Source organism: Syngnathus acus, chromosome 3, assembly GCF_901709675.1.
Source record: "Syngnathus acus chromosome 3, fSynAcu1.2, whole genome shotgun sequence".
NCBI lineage: Eukaryota > Metazoa > Chordata > Actinopteri > Syngnathiformes > Syngnathidae > Syngnathus > Syngnathus acus.
The window spans coordinates 3,675,814-3,692,655 of NC_051089.1; positions in this window are offsets into that span (position 1 = coordinate 3,675,814).

Below are 16,842 nucleotides of genomic sequence, written 5' to 3' on the forward strand. Positions count from 1 at the left end.
AGAAAACTGATTTGCTTCTTGTTGCTATGCAGAGTTCATCAGTCTCAATAATATATGACCTATAAGCCAATTAAAATAGAACTATTTAGCATTTGTTGTTGGGCAGAACTCAAAGGGCTAAAGCATAGAGAATTAAAAACAACCGCCTCTCCTAGCTGTCCAAAATTTAGATGGAATATGTCTCGATCTATTTTGAGCAGCGGGTCATGCTCAACCCTTCATGCGAGTCCTCAAAAAAGAAAAGAATCAGAGAGGAGTGACATGAAACAAGGTGTGAACAGCTGCTGCGTGTCTGCTGGGCCACAGGTGATCCGTCATGTTTTTGTATGCTGCTCAGGGACCCTTAGAGCAGCTTCGCCTCGCCAACAAACCAACCTCATTCCAGATCCTCTCATGAGCTGGAATAAATAATCTTCTGTGTCATTCCCTCTTCAGACAGGGACACGAGTCAGGGATTCCATTAGATTTGAGTCAAACACAGGCGTTAAGGTTCAGGGTTATGTTAGGGTTAGGGCTAGGGTTCGGGTTATGTTAGGGCTAGGACTGGGGTAAGGGTTGGGTGTAGGGTTGAGGGTTGAGGGCAAGGGTTAGGCTTTACCTTCTTGTAAAATAAAAAATAAAAACTTTTCTTGGAAGGAATTGCCTTTTCACCTCATAAAAAAATTAAATATTGGGCTTTTTTTCCTCTTACCATTTCATAGTTTTAATGATAAAATTGTTTTTTTTTCTCAAACCCATGCAGTAAGCCTTGACCTTGAATAAAGTAGAAAAAAAATTGGAGCAAACACTGAAGTATGTTAGATGGCTGGAGACTTTGAAAACACAACAACAGGCCAAATAAAGCTGGACCACTTTTAAATCTGGACACAGCCCTGGCTACTTAAAATTCAGTGTTTCTGGGTAAATAGGCCAAACCTTTGGGGTCTTCATTAGCCATTGTGGGAGGGCACAACCAGGTGCATGTTTGCATGATAAACTTTGCATCTGATTCATGATAACTAAGAAGGATTTCGGCATTTCAGGAACTTTACTGGAGACTTTCAGGATTTCAGGAAATCTACCGTATTGTATATCATTGCCCTGTCTGAGGAATAGGCGTCAAAAAGACAATTTCCAACAATTGTCTTTTTTCTCGGTCCAGGTATAGGACTGAGTTGTCGCTTTTTTGTGTGTGTTGCCAACATCCTACGCAAGTGTTTCCCCAAAGGATCTTCAGATGTGGAGACTTGAAGAAACTTACTGGATTTGTTTTAAAGTCTTTATCCTCTAGGAAAGTTTTCAAGGCGCAAACATTTGAGAACATAGTTAAGATTTAAATGTAAATTTCAGGTTGGCCTATATGCAACTTCCCAAATGGAACACAATTTATTTTGACTGATTAACTTCTCAGTTGGTCGATTTTCTTACTTCAACTGTGTCATCACAACACAAGTTATAATGTCCAAGTGAGTTGTGACTTACTGGACCTTTCTTTCAACTATTCTCACGGTTCAGCCCATTCAATAAATAAAGCGTATCGGCACGGCATCGAAATATTAATCGTATTTCTTGTCAAATCAGAACCAACGTTATTACGGGCAAATTTCAACTCTCGTAATCGTGTGACCTGATTCTGGTAGTATTCTTTGTAGAACCAAGTCTACTTTGAAGTTCTCTAACCAATCTCCGACTCAATTGGCACTCTTCCTCTCTTTGTGGGTGGTAAGCGTGGCTCGCCAAGTGAAGAGTTTGAAGTGAATAAATGCGACTTTTGAAATCAAAGGCTAACACCAATGTCACCAACATCTGGAAGGAGCAGCTGCTCCTGCCGCTAATTCACTGAGCCCTCTTAATGCTTTTTGCTGGCTGCAAACATCTGGCAGCATTTTGGAACATCTCACCTGCCGTAACCTTGCCAATTAAAACTCTTTCCTCCCTGACTTGCCGTCCAACGGACTTTACGATTGTACTCTTAAAGTTAAACCATTGTATTATTAGGACTCCATATGAAATAATTAAAAAAATTATTTCGTGCTCTTAACAAAATTGACTCGGTTGACGTTTCCAAAATGAAAAATGCTGCCGTCTAACAGACCTTTGTTTTGACTTTTGCCGGCTCATTTTCTTCTGTGAAGTTGACATATTGTTATCATATTTGATTGGCCCTCGTAACACCCATCAACCTTGTACACGCAATTACCTCAGCCAAGGATGGACATCTTTGGGAATAAATGATACTTGCGGCTTTGGTAAGGGGATTATAACCACAGAGGAGGAGGCTAACGTCGTTAGCGAGTGTGCGGGCCTTTAATGCATCTTGATTACACGTTGAAGACTGATGAGTGTAAACAATACGGTCTCCAATAGTCTTTGTCGGTGTCCAAGGACGCACAAACTAAACGGCGATGTCGAGGCATTCAGGATAGCCCGCCAGGGGAGGGGCTGTTGTCTAAACCAGCGACCCACCAAGCGCTTTGATCATTTTAGCAATTAGCGGGCAAAAATGAGAACTGCAGCCCACGCTCGGCGGATGTGGGAAATGAAAGTTGTTCTGACTTTGTGCTTGTCAGGCTTTCGTTGTCATGAAATTAAAACATCATCTCACATATTCCATCTACTTTTTATTATTATTATATTTTTTTAATTTGGATTTTTCTCGTAAAAATGTTTTTTTTACGCTTACAAATATATTCCTGTAAAATTTGGATTGTTTTTTGTGCGACATTACGGCTTTATTCTTGTGAAACTGCGGTATCAGAGTTCTATTTTAAGAAGACATTTTAAAGAACGGAATTCAAATTTGTTTGGGGTTGGAGCCACACGAACAGCCATAAAGTGTAAGACAATAAACTACATGCTGTCTTCCATGTAAAAACGTCTAGCCAGGCGATCAATCCGTGTTCTGTAGAAATTGTCCGGCGCAATCATTTTAAGCACTGGAGTGCAGGTTATTACTACCTCAGCCATGACTAATCCAACAAAAAGGCCCCCGTTAGCGTCCTTGCACAGATAATAATAGCAGATAGCCGGCGATAAATCTTGATTGTTGGCAATCTGCTTTGGAGAGATTTGGTGGGGGGGTGGTGAACGTAGGGGAGGTGGTGTAATCAATAACGCAAGTGGCCTGATTGCTTGGAAGGGTCCGTGTAATAGCGCTACATTGAACCGCAGAAGTCACACAGCTTCATCCAGTGCACGACTCTTTGCCAGATACACAGTTTGAACAAACACAAATTATTGGAAGGAGATATTCCACTCAGGTTTAAAAAAAAAATAACCAAGGGGTCATAGGGTTTTTATTCTTGCCAATCTATGTTGGACACATTTCTTAGTCCAGTCTTCATTGACTTACTTTTTTTTTTTAACCTTCCACTTTTTGTTTAATGGCAAACTTGGAACCCATCAAGCCCAAAATATGTTCCCAAAACTAAGTTGAAAGTCAAAACTCTGAGTGACTCAGTGTGAGGCTGGCACGGAGACAAGTCTCAGTAAGCAGGTGCTGACCCAAACAAAACAACACAACAACACCTTGTTTGCTGCCAGCACGGCACGGCGGGAGAGAAGCTCATATGCAGTCAATGAATTGATCCACTGTGCTAAGTGCAGTGCGAAAAAGTCTTGGCATTTTCAGCGCTGTCAATATGGATGTGCTTTAAGCCATTGCTAAAAAAGCTGAATTGTAAAGTGACAATATATTTTGCACCTGTTGTGAGTGTGGGAAAAGAAATTACATGAATTTGGGAATAGCTACACGTTTTTTTTTTCTTTCTTTCAAAGATAACACCCATGTTCTGGTTCAAGTGGGCCGCCATCGTCTTATCATCATCCTCTTGTGAGACACTTTGCTGGAAAAGCGAACAACGCTCAAGTTGTCTTTGTTCCCGTCGACATATATATTTGACATCCTCTATTTTTGGACAAGTCTTTCATTTTCTTTGATGAATATTACATGAAACCTGCCTGGAGAGAGACTGACCTTCAACAGGCATTTGAAGTGTCGTCGTTTCAATCCCGTTGGCGCCATTGAATATGAACACGTGGGGAAAAAAAAGAAGTACAAAAGATGGCGCTGATTTGAAAAAGACGAGGGCTGTGAGGTTCAACGCGGTGGTATTTCGTACGCGGCTCGGCTTGTTGCCTATTGGGGAGCTGTCAGATTTTTGACCATTGCGCTGGACGCGTGATAAAGGTTAATCTCCGTTCGTCTGTCCGTGTTGTTGCATTCTGGGTTTTTGCTTACTTGCATTTATCGATGTAGGGATGACCTGATAATTGTTTTCTGAAATGTTCTTGATGGTTTTAGCAGTATAAAGGAGAAACATTTGGGATTCAACAAGAAAAATATAGTGTTACTCTAGATATTGTTACCATATTAAACACATTTTCACGTTAATGTCGCTTTTAACTGAAGTTGACATATTACATGCTTCCTTTTCAACTTCGCCCTTCGCTCAAAGAGTCAGACTTTAGTATCAGATTACAATTCAACACCTTTCATGGCACTGTGCGACATTATCTTTTTGTCTTCTTTGTACGGGAAAATGTCAGATGATCGCAGGACAAGACTTTTGAAAGTCTTGAAAAGCTGAACACGCAGCAAGTATGAAACAATATAGAAAGCACAAATGATCAAAAATATGCTTTATCGTTCCAAAAATGAAATGTTCATTATTCCTTTCTTCCCCCTAACCAAACAATAAAAAGTTTGCTGCGAGCCGTTACCCTCTGGCATATTGGCATTTTCTCATTGTTCCTCATTTTTGTTCATTGAACACGTTCAGGTACAACACTGGCCACGATGTTCGACTGGCGGCTTGTAGAATCAATTTAAAGCTTAACTGTGGCCAATTGTCAAGGGAGCGATTAATTAGCATTGCGGGCAACGTTGTCTTGGACGTTTTGTGATTGCGTCACGTTGGCAGAGCGTGTGGCCTGGCCTACAGATGAGAGTCATCAACATCCTCACTGACAAAAGTAATAGAGCTGCACTTTGGATTCTAATTAAACGAGACAAACACTCTCTTTGCTGCTGGTCTGTGTGCGTGTGCACGAGATGATTGGTCTGTTTGTCTGTCTGGCTACAGCACTTAGCTAGCCCAGTGGTCCCCAACCACTGGGGGTTACAAGCCGCACAGAAAAAAAAACGCACACATTTTTCTCTATATTACAACATCCCATGGGAACAACCCCCCAAAAAAATATTATATATAATATTAATGATAATAATTGGCTCGGGTAATTCACACATTTCTTTCTATAATACAACACCAACACACTGATCCGTTGGCAACAGTGTTTCACTAGTGTTGGGTTAGGGTTCAGTTCATATGACTTCAACCAGTAGGTGTCGGTAATGCGCATTGAAGCTGGTGCCACCCCGCCGTAAAACAAAACGAAGAAGAAAATGACGTCCTTCCCGTTCACGAACGAGTCGTGATTTGCATTTCCCGTTCACAAACTGATGTGTGAGTGAACGAGTCAGTGAGTGATTTGCATTTCCAGTTCATCGCGAGAACGGATCAGTGAGGGAACCAATCCTGACTTTCCCGTTCGCGAACGAGTTAATGGGTGAACTGCCTTCCCGTGCATCAACGGAACGTGTTGCGTCTCCCTCCTGGCGTGAACTATGTAAACCAGAATGTCGATTTACGATTTGCCAAGGAAAGAAAGAACCACCACTTCTTTTATGCACGTTTTCTCCAAGCTAACGGTTAACTTTATTGCATGAAGGGATGCGCCGTTATGCAACAACGGGGAGATTATGCTTCTCTTTGGGTAATTTTGATTTCATAACACTGATAGTAGTTTTTAAATAACGTGTATGCATATATACGCCTAAATATTGTTATCCAATATATCTACTGCAATTTCACATTTTTGTTTGAAATTTACTTTTAATATTATTGTGTGATTATTATTATTATTTTTTTAAATAAACATTTATGTTAAAACTTGTCTGGTGTTTTATTCCTTTTTTTATATTCGCCAATCAAAACAAATATCAGACAATATATCTACTGCAATTTCACATTAGATTGCTGGTTTGAAATTGACTTTTAACATGAGTATTATTATTTTTAAATAAACATTTATGTTAAAACTTGTCTGGTGTTTTATTCCTTGTTTTTATATTAGCCAATTAAAACATAAAAATCAGACATTTGGTTAACTGCTATATATGACAATATGTGTTTTATGTTGTTATATGAGTTGGTGTCCCCCCAAATATCAAATGTCGGCATAACGGATTTTTTTTTTTCAACCTTTTATTCAAACACAAACACATTCGGTATAATAACACCATCAACTACAATCCAACAAATACAAAATTAAAACATCAATGTCGGCATAACGTGTGTCGGCTGGCATAGCAGCAACGCTGTCTGTCACTCACTCGTGACTCTTCGCGAACGAACCTGAAAATGGCGGTGTACCTAATAGAGTGTCCGAATGACGTCACAGATCAAACAGCCAATCAGAAAGTGGGGGTGAGGGCGGGTGTGGCACTTTTCACTTTCAGTTATGATTTTTCCCTAATGAACTGGCCTGTTATTAGGTACACCTGAAAATGGCGGTGTACCTAATGGAGTGTCCGAGTGATGTCACAGATCAACCAGCCAATCAGAAAGTGGGGGTGAGGGCGGGTGTGGCACTTTTCACTTAAACCAGGGGTGTTGACCTCCAGTCCTCGAAGGGCCGCGTTCCAACATGTTTTCCAAGTGACCCTCGTTAAGAGCACCTGCGTGAAAAGTTTTAGCTCCTTTCACGTTCTGCAGGAGCTAAAACTTTTGCCGCAGGTGCACTTAACGAGGGAATCACACGGACACTCCATTAGGTACACCGCCATTTTCAAGTGTACCTAATAACAGGCCACTTTATTAGGGAAATATCATGGTCAAAGGTCACAGGTGTCAAGCTCTAGTCCTCGGGGCCGCGTTCCAACATGTTTTCCAAGTGACCCTCGTTAAGCGCACCTGCGTGAAAAGTTTTAGCCACTTTCACGTTCTGCAGGAGCTAAAACTTTTGCCGCAGGTGCACTTAACGAGGGAATCACACGGACACTCCATTAGGTACACCGCCATTTTCAAGTGTACCTAATAACAGGCCACTTTATTAGGGAAGTATCATGGTCAAAGGTCACAGGTGTCAAGCTCTAGTCCCCGGGGCCGCATTCCAACATGTTTTCCAAGAGTCCCTCGTTAAGTACACCTGCGTGAAAAGTTTTAGCCACTTTCACGTTCTGCAGGAGCTAAAACTTTTCACGCAGGTGCACTTAACGAGGGAATCACACGGACACTCCATTAGGTACACCGCCATTTTCAAGTGTACCTAATAACAGGCCACTTTATTAGGGAAATATCATGGTCAAAGGTCACAGGTGTCAAGCTCTAGTCCTCGGGGCCGCGTTCCAACATGTTTTCCAAGATTCCCTCGTTAAGCGCACCTGCGTGAAAAGTTTTAGCCACTTTCACGTTCTGCAGGAGCTAAAACTTTTGCCGCAGGTGCACTTAACGAGGGAATCACACGGACACTCCATTAGGTACACCGCCATTTTCAAGTGTACCTAATAACAGGCCACTTTATTAGGGAAATATCATGGTCAAAGGTCACAGGTGTCAAGCTCTAGTCCTCGGGGCCGCGTTCCAACATGTTTTCCAAGTGACCCTCGTTAAGCGCACCTGCGTGAAAAGTTTTAGCCACTTTCACGTTCTGCAGGAGCTAAAACTTTTGCCGCAGGTGCACTTAACGAGGGAATCACACGGACACTCCATTAGGTACACCGCCATTTTCAAGTGTACCTAATAACAGGCCACTTTATTAGGGAAGTATCATGGTCAAAGGTCACAGGTGTCAAGCTCTAGTACCCGGGGCCGCATTCCAACATGTTTTCCAAGAGTCCCTCGTTAAGTACACCTGCGTGAAAAGTTTTAGCCACTTTCACGTTCTGCAGGAGCTAAAACTTTTGCCGCAGGTGCACTTAACGAGGGAATTACACGGACACTCCATTAGGTACACCGCCATTTTCAAGTGTACCTAATAGGCCACTTTATTAGGGAAATATCATGGTCAAAGGTCACAGGTGTCAAGCTCTAGTCCTCGTGGCCGCGTTCCAACATGTTTTCCAAGATCCCCTCGTTAAGTGCACCTGCGTGAAAAGTTTTTGGTCACTTTCACGTTCTGCAGGAGCTAAAACTTTTCACGCAGGTGCACTTAACGAGGGAATCACACGGACACTCCATTAGGTACACCGCCATTTTCAAGTGTACCTAATAACAGGCCACTTTATTAGGGAAATATCATGGTCAAAGGTCACAGGTGTCAAGCTCTAGTCCTCGGGGCCGCGTTCCAACATGTTTTCCAAGATTCCCTCGTTAAGTGCACCTGCGTGAAAAGTTTTAGCTATTGCAGAACGTGAAAGTGACCAAAAACTTTTCACGCAGGTGCACTTAACGAGGGAATCACACGGACACTCCATTAGGTACACCGCCATTTTCAAGTGTCCTAATAGGCCGTTTTATTAGGGAAATATCATGGTCAAAGGTCACAGGTGTCGAGCTCTAGTCCTCGGGGCCGCGTTCCAACATGTTTTCCAAGATTCCCTCGTTAATTGCACCTGCGTGAAAAGTTTTAGCTCCTTTCACGTTCTGCAGGAGCTAAAACTTTTCACGCAGGTGCACTTAACGAGGGAATCACACGGACACTCCATTAGGTACACCGCCATTTTCAAGTGTACCTAATAACAGGCCACTTTATTAGGGAAATATCATGGTCAAAGGTCACAGGTGTCAAGCTCTAGTCCTTGGGGCCGCGTTCCAACATGTTCTCCAAGATTCCCTCGTTAAGTGCACCTGCGTGAAAAGTTTTTGTTCATTTTCACGTTGATCCATTGGTTTGATCTGCCAATTTCAGGGTGGGGCCACCTTATGTATTTACACATAAATACTTGCATTTGTTTGCATACAAAGCGAGGTTCCAATTCTAAAAGCACATTTAGGTTTATGCTCACACCTGGGATCGAACCAGGTACCTACTGAGCAGGAGACCGAGTCACTAACCAGTCAGCTATTTCGACCTGGCAGCTACTGGCCGTCTGCACTCTTTTGTACTAGTGATGTGCATTCCATGTATGGACTGAACCTTTAGAATCGGTTCACTCAAAAGATTTGTTCAAAAGAATTGTTATCCAATCGTTTGCTACACTTTCTTATTTATTTATTCATTCTTTTTTTTTTTTTTTTACCTCGTGTAGTGTACCTATTGAAGTGTCCATGAGGTGTACCAAATCACAGGCCACTACATTAGGGAAAAATCATGGTCAAAGCTTCACGGAAAGTGAAAAGGAATAAAACACCAGACAAGTTTGAACATAAATGTTTATTTAAAGATAATAATAATCACGTTAAAAGTAAATTTCAAACCTGAAATCTAATGTGAAATTGCAGTAGATATATTGGATAACAATATTTAGGCGTATATATGCATACACGTTATTTAAAAACTACTATAGGTGTTATAAAATCAAGATTACCCAAAGAGAAGCATAATCTCCCCGTTGTTGCATAACGGCGGATCCCTTCATGCAATAAAGTTAGCCGTTATCTTGGAGAAAACGTGCATAAAAGAAGTGGTGTTTTTTTCTTTCCTTGGCAAATCATAAATCGACATTCTGGCTTACATAGTTCACGCCAGGAGACGCAACACGTTCACTGACTGATCCGTTGATGCACGGGAAGGCATCAAGTTCATCCATTAACTCGTTCGCGAACGAGAAAGTCAGGATTCGTTCCCTCTCTGATTCGTTCTCGCGATGAACTGGAAATGCAAATAACTCACTCACTGACTCGTTCACTCACAAATCCGTTCAGTTGGTTAATGGGAAATGCAATTCACGAATCGTTCGTGAACGGGAAGTGACGTCATTTTCTTCTTCGTTTTGTTTTACGGCGAGGTGGCACCAGCTTCAATGCGCATTACCGACATCTACTGGTTGAAGTCGAATCGTTCACTCACGAGCCAACACTAGTCACGTGACATCATCTCAGTCGATTCCGCGAAGCAAGCAAATATGAGCAAGAAACAGAGATGTTTGGAAAGTTTATTCGGAAAGGGAAAAAAGCCCAATGAGGAGACGGAAGAAAAAGAGGCTACGACTTCTAAGAAAGACCAAGCATCCTGTATTAAAAGACAAACCTTAACCACTTCAGGTGTCATTATCTCCGATTACGCCTAGATGGGACCGGCTCGTTTCTGAGAAACAAGCTCAGTGCTCCCACTAATTTAACGTAATGGGGAGTTTTATTTGTATGTCGTTTATACTTGTTTTTATGCCAGTCGTATAATTTTATTTCATCGTATTTATATATTATAAATGTATTATTTATTTATATAAAGGCCGGTACGCGAAAATATTTCTGACACGTAACCGGTCCGTGGTGCAAAAAAGGTTGGGGACCACTTGTGAGCTGCTCCATAAAACCATATATGTACCTTCCTTGCTGCTCCAGCGCGGGTTCCATAGTGTAGTGGTTAGTGCTCTGGACTCTCACCCCAGCGACACGAGTTCAAATCCCAGTGGTGCCCAAAATATTTTATAATGGAAAAATTTGCAACGCAGTTGCTCGTGTCGAGTTAGGATTAGAGCTAGGGTTAGGGTTAGAGCTAGGGTTAGGGTTTGAGCTAGGGTTAGAGCTAGGGTTAGGGTTAGAGCTAGGGTTAGGGTTAGGGCTAGGGTTAGGGTTTGAGCTAGGGTTAGAGCTAGGGTTAGGGTTAGGGTTAGAGCTAGGGTTAGAGCTAGGGTTAGGGTTAGAGCTAGGGTTAGAGCTAGGGTTAGGGCTAGGGTTAGGGTTAGGGTTAGAGCTAGGGTTAGGGTTAGAGCTAGGGTTAGAGCTAGGGTTAGGGTTAGAGCTAAGGTTAGGGTTTGAGCTAGGGTTAGAGCTAGGGTTAGGGTTAGAGCTAGGGTTAGGGTTAGGGCTAGGGTTAGGGTTTGAGCTAGGGTTAGAGCTAGGGTTAGGGTTAGGGTTAGAGCTAGGGTTAGAGCTAGGGTTAGGGTTAGAGCTAGGGTTAGAGCTAGGGTTAGGGCTAGGGTTAGGGTTAGGGTTAGGGTTAGAGCTAGGGTTAGGGTTAGAGCTAGGGTTAGAGCTAGGGTTAGGGTTAGAGCTAAGGTTAGGGTTGGGGCTAGGGTTTGGGCTCGGGTTAGGGCTAGGGTTGGGGCTAGAGTTAGGGCGTTTCTGAGACATTTGTCACGACCCCAATGTTCCTCCATCTTATTGTATGAGAAATGTTAGGACTTGCAAACGTCATATGACAAGAAATAAAAGAGACAAGCGAAGAAATAAGCCATGAAATGAAGCAATTAAAACAATCGAAAACACTCGTGAAGGGCGAAGGTGGAGACGTCCCTCGTTTGTCCCGCCTTCCCATTAGCGAACGATGGTAAATATATTGTGTAAACATGGCCTCATCATAATGGGCGAGTGCGAGATGAATCAAAGTGAAGCAGAGAGGCATTAAACGGAGACGAGGCAAGGCGGCGGTGAATCAATGTGCTTGTCACATGGTCGGCCTCAGGGGTCCGCTGGCTTTTTTAATCTAATTAGCCGGACGCCGCCGCTTTGGCGTCGCCTGTCGGTCAAGAGCTCCCCAAGGTTACTCTCACCTTCAAAGGTCTGAGTGGAAGCATGGTTACTGTTTATTGACTGCGCCGTTACTCCTCCATCTTACTCCATGCTTGTCTTTCACCTGCAAATGCGAACATTACAATTCAATTCAGACGCAAACTGCAATTCATCACTGGCATTAAATAAAATAGTAAATCAAAAGATGGATGTTAGTTCAGCAAAACAAAAGGGATCCAAGACAGAAAATAATTGAGAATTTGCCAAAAAAATAAAATAAAATTTAAAATCGCCAAAATCAAAGCATGCCATAATCTCAAATATATTTCAATACTGATATAATTAATCAGTGGTAAAGTCAAAGTCAAAGTCAGCTTTATTGTCAATCCCTTCATATGTCAAGACACACAAAGAAACCGAAATTCCGTTTCCTCCATCCCACGGTGACGAGACATACAAGTAGGCGACACAAAACAAAAACAAGAAGGCACAAACCATAAATAATAAATAATAAATAATAAATAATAAGATAAATAAATAAATAAATAAATAAATATGATTAAAAAAAAGTCCACAAATGGTTGTAAAATGAAAAACGGTCCTTTTGCGGGGCCTGAATTGAGCGATTTGTAAATGGATGCTCAAGGACAGAGAGGAGTCAATGTTTGGCATCTCAGCTTGGAGATCAATAGGACTGTGATGTTTGATTTTGCTCAAAGGTGCCTCTTAACGTGTCATCATCACTCACTCGGGGTGAGTGAAAGGTTACCATTTTCAAAGCCGCTCCAAAACTTTATTTGCAAACGACGATGACAACGATTAATGACAATTAATAATTCACACGCATAACAGTGGCTTGAAGTTCAAAGCCGAAGCCTTTTTCAAAATAACTAGAGTCCAAAGGAATGCTATTTGGTATCCTCATAAAATTGTCATGTCACCAAATGGATGTCTCAGTGTTCCCATTTTCTGTCCTTTTCCATATGCGGAACACTCTGCTTTTGCCTCCATCTCGCATCCGTGCCATGCCCCCCTCGTAATAGCCGCGTGAAATAAATATGACTGTTTGTGAAATATTTAAAGGCTTTTTAGATTGTCCGTCGGCCTCACCTAGAAGCTTTATTGGCCTTCGTTGATCTTAACAAAACTTTGAAACTGCTTGTTTTTGGTGGGTTACTCTCTTGACATAAATCACTTAAAAAAAAACATTTCAAAAATTGCATTCAACTTAGCTTCACCAAATAATATATACATAATAATAAATAATAATATTTATCTCATTTTAGAAACAATCCCACGACTTTAGTTATTGTAAACATCGATTTTTCTTCTGCCTCCTGCCCCTCCCGCTGCCACGGTTGCACCCGGCGCTAAATCTCCGGCGGCCTGTCAAACAGACGTCGGTGGCAGTGTTAACAGGGATATAAACAAACATGACATTTTAATCACATTGTCATATTGCTGATTGCTAATGCGAAACCAGGCCACGGATTTAACACCGTCACGTTCTACTCTAGCAACTGTAGCACAATGGCTCCCGTGTTAAGCCCACTGGGTTAATAATATACATGTGAAGAAAATGCATCTCTCGAACTTTGCCGTAGACATAAAACACATCTGTAATACTTAAGTCGAAGTCAGTTCTCATGTAAAACTGCAGGGGGAGCCCAAGAGGTCTGCTTTCATGTAGTAAGGCGCGAGAGCAAAACGGCTCTTCAAAAATGGCTGCTAATGATAGACAAGCTAAAGACTGCAGGGAAAACAGATAAAAGACGTTTATCTAAGACCATTCTTTCATTTTTCCCTCCAATAAACGACGCCCTAATTGATTGCGCGGCCGAACTAGTAATCGTCGTCGCCCCTGAAAAAGTCTATGGTTGAACGTTTGATGCTTTATCAAGATGGAGGGTGGGGGCGGGTGTTCCGAAGCTGAAAAGAATTCATTGTGTTCTCATGAAAGGCCGTCTAAATCTAGACGAACCAAATAAATGGTGAGAACGTCATATAAAGAAAAGAAAACGGCGAGCCTTTAATTGAGGGATTTTATAGAAAAGTTCCATTTGACTTTGTGTTGGTATGGGAATATTCCTTTTGTCTCAAACACTCTTTAGAATATATATTTCTTAAATGACATTCTCACCCCAAATCCAAACCTTCCTACCATTTCAACCCTTCTCCCCAAAGATCTAACCCCACCTGACCCCAACCCCAAAATGAAAACACTAAACCCAAACCTGCAGGTCCACCCAGTCATTTTCTCCTCCGGGCTCTCTAGACATCAATCTTCTCAATGGTTATCTTTCTTTCATTCCTAATACACTCTTATCTCCACTGCATGGCTTCACTTCCTCGTTGACACCCCCTCCTCCCTCTCCCCCTCCCCACATGATCACTCGGAGGCCAGTGAGTCCGAGCCTTATGCGGCTAAGTATCTTATGATTACACAATTTCTGATGTGGACATGAAGCCTACTCGGGCTCTTTGGCTTAGCCACTTAAGATAAGAGAGACACGTGTAAAGAAGATTCACGCCTTACCTTTTCTTTCAAGCCTTCCCTTTTCAAAATGAATCACCGCAATTTTTAAAGTCTGACGTCTCCCTGGAACGTTTTACATAGATAAAAGAATGTTGGAATAAACGGCAATTAAACTGTGGCTAACGCACCAATGACTCTTGAAAAAAAAAAAGACTTAAATCTCCCAAGTCCTTATGGTGACATAAATAGTAAATCCTAAACCGTGCCGTCAAAAAGCTAAACTCTATCTAGCACCATCCTTAATTTTCTAACCCTAACTCCTACTAGCCAAAACGAAGCAGGTCAAAAAAACCTTAGCGCAAGAGAGAAGGGCCTTAACCCCTGACCCCCAAATCCACCTTCAAATCTTTCTTCCCACCTCAACTTCACTCCACTTTCTTATCGTAGCCAGTCTATGTAACAAAGGTGAGGATGCGAGTGTCACAATCAACCAAGTGCTTCTTTTCTCGTGATGGAATCTTCCAAAGGCAAGAAAATCGAGTCAAGCGTTTGAAAGAAATTTAAAAAAAAAAAAAAAAAAAAAAGATGTGAGGACAGCGAGGCGTGTCGATGCGATTTCAGCTCTCGGCACGGAAGAGCTGTTTTTTTTTTTTCTTTTCCGAAGGGGTCGTTCTGTTCTTCCCCTGCCGGTTGGGGTTTGCCTTTAAGCACTCTGACAGTGAGAAATCCACGGCGAGAGGATTGCCGGCCGTAAAGCCGGCATTAAACAGATCCATCACCTGGGCCGCATCATCATCTTGGAGCGTCACCGCTGTCCAATCATACAGTCTGCTTTCTTCAATTTCACATGACACACAGCCACATGGCGACCATAAACGCCACACACACACACACACCACACAAAAACAATGACTCAGTCTTGATTGATCGTCTCCTCCTGCGACAAATATTTCCTACTGTTCTTTTCCCGTTTAGCCGAGTGATTGTAATGTTTTCTCTCAGAGGAAGGAGAAGACAAAGAGAGAGAGCTGTTTTGTTTTTGGAGTTTCAACAATTAGGACACGATTTGCCTATCCTCAAAATACCAATCAAATCTCAATCTGTCACACTGCTCAGACTCACAAAAGCTGCAACAACTGCTGGGAACTATTTGAAGAAGCTTTTTTAAATTTAATTTAATTTAATTTAATTTAATTTAATTTAATTTAATTTAATTTAATTTAATTTAATTTAATTTAATTTAATTTTTTATTTTATTTTATTTTATTTTATTTTATTTTATTTTATTTTATTTTATTTTATTTTATTTGCTTTCTTGGAATTCTCACCTTCTTTACATCCACCCACTCACACATGAGAATTAAAGTCAACAAATCTCTTCCATTGACTTTTGTTTCTTCTTTAAAACGTGTCCTGGTTTTTCCCTCACCGCTTGCCTGTTTCTCGTACACCCACTCGCTCAACTCGCAAAGCTTCTCTGAATAAAGAACAGAGCTCGGAAAAGAACTTGCGGGATGGTCTTGTGCTGTTTCATGTCGAACGTTATCGCAGACAGGCAGACCGATGCGGGCCATCGGCGCCGATGCATCAGCATGCCGAGCAAGGTCAAGCGCTAACTCACACTCTCTCTCTGTCTCTCTCTCGCTCCCCTGCAGATTTGTCTGCAAAAAGTGAGATGAAATGTCAAGAGCGGAGTGACGGCCCCGGAACGCCACATTCTAATTAACTTCCTCTGGTGGAGATTTTCCCACTTCCTCTCTCTCTCTCTCTCTCCCGCTCGCTCTCTCACATATGAATCTTTCATCTGCACCTCGGAGGAGCGAGTGCGGGCTCGTAGCAAAGGACAGAGGCATGCCTGGCAAGAGAAAGGAAAAGGTCAAAAAATAAACAGTCGGGCTGCAATTGACGGAGCTCCTCATGGGGACCGAGAAAGAGCATAAAAGCAGATAGCAGCACTCAGGACTATTTGAATACTTCATGCATGAAGCCTGTTATTTTTCAATGATGGATAAATAAATGACATCCATGGTACCTATAGTACGCCCCTTATCTTACATCAGTAGGGTTGCGGGTGAGCTGGAGCCAGGGGAGGCGGGGCATATCTAGGATGACTCACTCACCAACCAGACAGAGATTCATCCTCACATTGACACCTAGACACTTCACTGAAGCCAAACATGCAGCTTTTAAAATATGCGAGGAAGCCAGAAAACCCAAGCAACCCTGGGGGAGAAGATGAAAAGTCCACACAAGAAGGCCAGAATCCGCATTCAAACCCTGAACCTCAGAACGTTGAGTTGGACTTTCTTCTTCATACCTATATGGTTTAAAAAAAATACATTTGACCAGGTTAACTTTAACAAGACAAGAAATGATTCTTGGGAACTTTTTGAATTGTGGGGAAAAAAAAAGAAACTTTAAATTCCTCGTAAGGAAGTCTTGGAGAGTGAAAGCTGTATGAAATATAACCTGACAGCTTAATAAAAAGCAAAAGAATGCGAGTGATGTTCAAACATCAATGAAGCGGTTTCATCATCGGTAGCTATGGGAGCCAGGAAGGAACGCCGCTCCCGTCTCGCAGGTGGGGTCCCCGCCGGGCCTTCACATCAAAGCCGACCAATCAGGAGGCTCCTCTGCTGTGGCTACATGAATGAGCAGCTTCGTATGCGAGTAAATGACGTAGTGAGTCATCTATTATGAGCCTGTGAGTGAATTAATTCGAACCCAAACTCTTCAGTATGTGTGTCAGTCCCTGGGTTGACCTCCCGCCGC